The 5,000-nt window shown below is 40.9% G+C and overlaps 1 protein-coding gene and 2 long non-coding RNA genes across 3 annotated transcripts in view; 1 reads left to right on the top strand and 2 right to left on the bottom strand.

Moving 5' to 3' along the window:
* Nucleotides 1-2,250, bottom strand: part of LOC134448690 (uncharacterized) — a 2,268-nt gene extending 18 nt beyond the window's left edge. The window contains exons 1-3 of the long non-coding RNA XR_010034831.1: nt 2,201-2,250; nt 803-1,007; nt 1-389 (exon numbers count right to left, since the gene is read on the bottom strand). The exon at nt 1-389 is cut by the window's left edge and continues 18 nt beyond it. This is a non-coding gene — a long non-coding RNA (uncharacterized LOC134448690). The remainder of the gene's footprint in view (nt 390-802; nt 1,008-2,200) is intronic.
* The window catches only part of LOC134448691 (A disintegrin and metalloproteinase with thrombospondin motifs 16), a 98,695-nt gene that overhangs the window by 50,793 nt on the left and 42,902 nt on the right, over nt 1-5,000 (bottom strand). The gene's annotated exons all lie outside the window — the stretch shown is intronic.
* On the top strand, nt 2,379-4,701 carry LOC134448689 (uncharacterized). The gene is made up of 3 exons (XR_010034830.1): nt 2,379-2,617; nt 3,725-3,931; nt 4,303-4,701. It is a non-coding gene; the product is annotated as an uncharacterized LOC134448689 (long non-coding RNA).

Genomic DNA, 5,000 nt, shown 5'->3' with positions numbered 1-5,000 from the left:
CACACACACACACAGCCATTCTCCTGAAAATGTCCAAAAGATGAGTCCATGGTTTACAGATGCAGAGCAAGATGCATTGTCCAATATGAAACTCGGAAAGTCCAAGTTGCATGGTCCACAGAGAAAGCTGGGGTTGACATACTGGGAGGCGCGCAAGGTGTTTGGATCCGCAAACTACTGACAGTGGTTCACTGTGAAGTGCCTGTAGCCTGTCGCAGCCAATGCACTCCTGTAAGTGCCCCATTGGTCACTGATGACGGTGGTTCCCGGACGCACGTGGTTAACCACACCAGCCACAAGACAGGATGTTTCTGGCGGTCACCTACTCCTAATATTCTTAATACCCACTTTTTCCGTCGCCATGTTGCACCGGCCCTTCTGTGGTGATACTGTAAATACACAAGAGAGTAAAGTAAGTGAGTAAGTAAGTACATTTTACTTAAAAAGCACATAAAACAGTACAAAACTGACCAAAATGATGAACAGATATTAAAAGGAGAAGGGAACAATGTCAGATAAAATCCATGCAGCTTGACCTGCACGTTTTTTGAAAATATGCAGCACCATGGGTGACATCATCAAAGCTTAAGGTGGTCCAACAACATGTTGCTGTGCTGCTTCACAGTGGTACCTCTCCAGCCCCCCAGGGGAGGTTGAGATGGCTGCGGTGCTTAGTTGCCTTTAGGGGGCATTCGTCTACTTAATTTTTTAAATACTAAGTGGGGCGTTTGCAGGCTTATGATGAGGTCAAGTAGGTGTTGGGAGGCTCATGATGAAGAGAAGGGGGCGTTGGGAGGCTCACCTTGCTATTATTACAACAACTTTCATCAATAGCTGCAAACTCTCAACGATCTCCAACCATTTGACCATGGCGTCTCATGTGGGCCTTTATTGCATGATTGCAAATCCATCCGACTGTTCCAGCCATCTTTGACCGTGTCCTGGAACTCTTCGCAACTCCATCCTGCATCATGTCACTCTGCCTAAAGCACAAAACCTGAAAGAAACTGACCAAAGGCAGAATATAAAAAAAATAATTAAACATATGGTCAGTAGACAACACAGCACTGTAGTCTAAAATTCCCTCGTAAAGACAGTATAACCCCATTCACATTAAACTATTACTGGCAAATTCTGCCAATATCATTTCTAAAGAAAAAGTGTATGGAGTTTAGGACACTACATCTACATCTTGTGAAATGGCCGCCATACTGAATTTTCTTGTGCCCAGTGATTTTTTTTCCCTGAAGTGTGACCCTTAGAGTATTTCAGCTAAATTACATGTCTTTATACCAAAGTAAGTGGCTTTTACAGTAACCATTAGTAGCAGAGACGGCCATCTTGAAAAATGGGTGCCATATTGACTTTAAGTGAGGCCAGCATTTTTTTTTTCTAAAAAGTGACCCGTAGAGAATATTTCAGCCATTTACATTTTTAACCAAAGTAAAGGGTTTTATAACCCTTTAATAGCAGTGGCAGATATCTTGAAAAATGCCGGCTATATTACAATTTTGCGTGGCCAGCTTTTTTAATTCAAAAAAGTTACCCTTAGAGTGATTTGCCAAATTCCATGCTTTTATGCCAAAGTGTACGATTATGTCACTACGCTGCTCTAGTAGATCTAGCAGAAATTCACTCCTCTCAACTCCACTCCACAGGCACACATAGAAGTCACAAGTCCATTGGAGAGGAGTTATGTCAGTTCTATTCCACTGGCTGGTAGTGTTCTTATTTGCTACTGGTTTGTCAAATTATGCTACCAAAAGTGACCACTAGGGGCTTAAATACAGTATTGCATTTCAATGGTAAGGCATGGCAAGACACCTCTTCAAACATGTTATTTTATTTATTTATTTTTTTGCTGGGATGTGCACTACAGGTTGAGATAATGGAACGACATAGATTTCATTTCTACAGGCTAGCAATTTCTATTGGCCTCACTAGGCTAAAAACAGAGATCTGGAAACACCACAGCAGCATATTGTCTTTCTTGTATTTTACTGAATCATTTTTGTGAAATTGATAAACACATAAACCTACAAAACATGTATCATAGCTGTTAAATGAAGAACCATTAATTACTGTAGCTGAGTTGCACCAAGTGTTTAATTGGAATTTTTAAGCTACTAAAATTTATATATGAACTACCCGCATGAAATACACTACATATAAGACGAATTGTGCAAAATAAAGTACTTACATGTGTTGTTTGAACAAGCACGTTGTAGGAGTGACAAAGAGAGCTGTCTGCATCATTGTAGCATGGCCAAAATGGCTACAACAACGCCTTTGTTCTCACTTTCCTGTTCAACTCACAATACAAGTCAAGAATAGCTTTTTAATTACATTAGTTCTACCACAATTGTAAATAGTGCACATTGCATGAAAGGAAAATCGAAATGCATCATTTTGATTTTCATTATATGCAATAGTCAGCAGCATTTACGGTTGTGGTAAAACTAATGTAATCACCAAGCTATTCGTGACTTTTATTTTGACAAAAGATTTGAACAGGAAGTTACGAGCGGAAGTGTTATTGTAGCCATTTCGACCGTGCCACAACGATGCCGACAGCTCTCTTTGCCACCCCTACAACGTGCTTGTTCAAGCAGCTCCTGTGAGTACTTTATTTTGAATAATTCATCTCATTTGTAGTGTATTTCATGCTGGTAGTTCATATATTAATTTTAGTAACTTCAAAATTCCAATTAAAACGAAGTAGGCCTAGTTTGGATAATGGCTGAGCAAACACTTGGTGCAACTCAGCTACAGTAATTCATGGTTCTTCATTTAAGCTTAGAAACTTTGATACATGTTTTGTAGGCCTATGTGTTTGTCTATCATTTTCACAAAAACATATTAAGTAAAATACAAGAAAGGCAATATGCTTCTGTTGTGTTTCTGCCTTACCACTGAATTGCAATATAATATACTGTATTTAAGCCCCCCAGTGGTCACTTTTGGAAGCGTAATAATTTGACAAACAAGTAGCAAATAAGATTACCAGCCAGTAGAGTAGAACTGGCAGAACTCCTCTCCAATGGACTTATGACTTCTGTGTGTGCCTGTGGAGGGGAGTTGAAAGGGGTGAATTTCTGCTAGATGTACTTGAGCAGCTTAGTGACATAGTCATACACTTTGGTATAAATGCATGGAATTTGTCAAATATACTTTCTGAGGGTCACTTTCTTTAATAAAAAAGCGGGCCACACAACATTGTAATATAGGCAGCATTTTCCAAGATGGCTGCCACTGCTATTGAATGGTTAGTATAAAACCATTTACTTTGGTTAAAAAATGCAATATGACTGAAATACTATCTGAGGGTCACTTTTTAGGAAAAAAAATGTTGGCCACACTTAAAGTCAGTAGCCTATGGCGCCGATTTTTCAGATGGCCGTCTCTGCTACTAATGGTTACTTTAAAAGCCACTTACTTTGGTGTAAAGACATGGAATTTAGCTGAAATATTCTCTAAGGGTCACACTTCAGGAAAAAAAAACACTGACCACAAGATAATTCAATGTGGCGGCCATTTCTCAAGATGTAGATGTAGTGTCCTAAACTACATAAACTTTTTCTTTAGAAATGATATTGCCAGAAATTGCCTCTAATAGTTTAATATGAAGGGGTTATACTGTCTTTACGAGGGAATTTTAGACTACAGTGCTGTGTTGTCTACTGACTATATGTTTAATTATTTTTTCTATTCTGCCTTTGGTCAGTTTCTTTCAGGTTTTGTGCTTAGAAAGAGTGACATGATGCAGGATGGAGTTGCGAGGAGTTCCCGGACACGGTCAAAGATGGCTGGAACAGTCGGATGGATTTGCAATTATGCAATAAATGCCCACATAAGACGCCATGGTCAAATGGTTGGAGATCGTTGACAGTTTGCAGCTATTGATGAAAGTTGTTTCCGTAATAAAAGCAAGGTGAGCCTCCCAAAACCCCCATAAGCCTGCCAACGTCCCCGTTAGTATTGAAAAAATAAAGTAGACTAATGCCCCCTAAAGGCAACTAAGCACCGCAGCCATCTCAACCTCCCCTGGGGGGCTGGAGAGGTACCACTGTGAAGCAGCACAGCAACATGTTGTTGGACCACCTTAAGCTTTGATGATGTCACCCATGGTGCTGCATATTTTCAAAAAACGTGCAGGTCAAGCTGCATGGATTTTATCTGACATTGTTCCCTTCTCCTTTTAATATCTGTTCATCATTTTGGTCAGTTTTGTACTGTTTTATGTGCTTTTTAAGTAAAATGTACTTACTTACTCACTTACTTTACTCTCTTGTGTATTTACAGTATCACCACAGAAGGGCCGGTGCAACATGGCGACGGAAAAAGTGGGTATTAAGAATATTAGGAGTAGGTGACCGCCAGAAACATCCTGTCTTGTGGCTGGTGTGGTTAACCACGTGCGTCCGGGAACCACCGTCATCAGTGACCAATGGGGCACTTACAGGAGTGCATTGGCTGCGACAGGCTACAGGCACTTCACAGTGAACCACTGTCAGTAGTTTGCGGATCCAAACACCTTGCGCGCCTCCCAGTATGTCAACCCCAGCTTTCTCTGTGGACCATGCAACTTGGACTTTCCGAGTTTCATATTGGACAATGCATCTTGCTCTGCATCTGTAAACCATGGACTCATCTTTTGGACATTTTCAGGAGAATGGCTGTGTGTGTGTGTGTGTGTGTGTGTGTGTGTGTGTGTGTGTGTGTGTGTGTGTGTGTGTGTGTGTGTGTGTGTGTGTGTGTGTGTGTGTGTGTGTGCGCGCGCGTTGGTCGGTCGGTCGGTCGGTCTGTCTGTCTGTCGCTCTCTCTCTCTCTCTCTCTCTCTCTCTCTCTCTCTCTCTCTCTCTCTCTCTCTCTCTCTCTCTCTCTCTCTCTCTCTCTCTCTCTCTCTCTCTCTGGATAAATGTATGTAAGCCTGTGGTATGTTATTGTGTGATCCCTTGTTTAACATTTTTGCTTATTAAAATTTGTACACAAACTGGTGT

This window comes from Engraulis encrasicolus, chromosome 5, assembly GCF_034702125.1.
Source record: "Engraulis encrasicolus isolate BLACKSEA-1 chromosome 5, IST_EnEncr_1.0, whole genome shotgun sequence".
Classification (NCBI taxonomy): Eukaryota; Metazoa; Chordata; class Actinopteri; order Clupeiformes; family Engraulidae; genus Engraulis; species Engraulis encrasicolus.
This window is presented reverse-complemented; position numbering and strand designations above follow the sequence as displayed.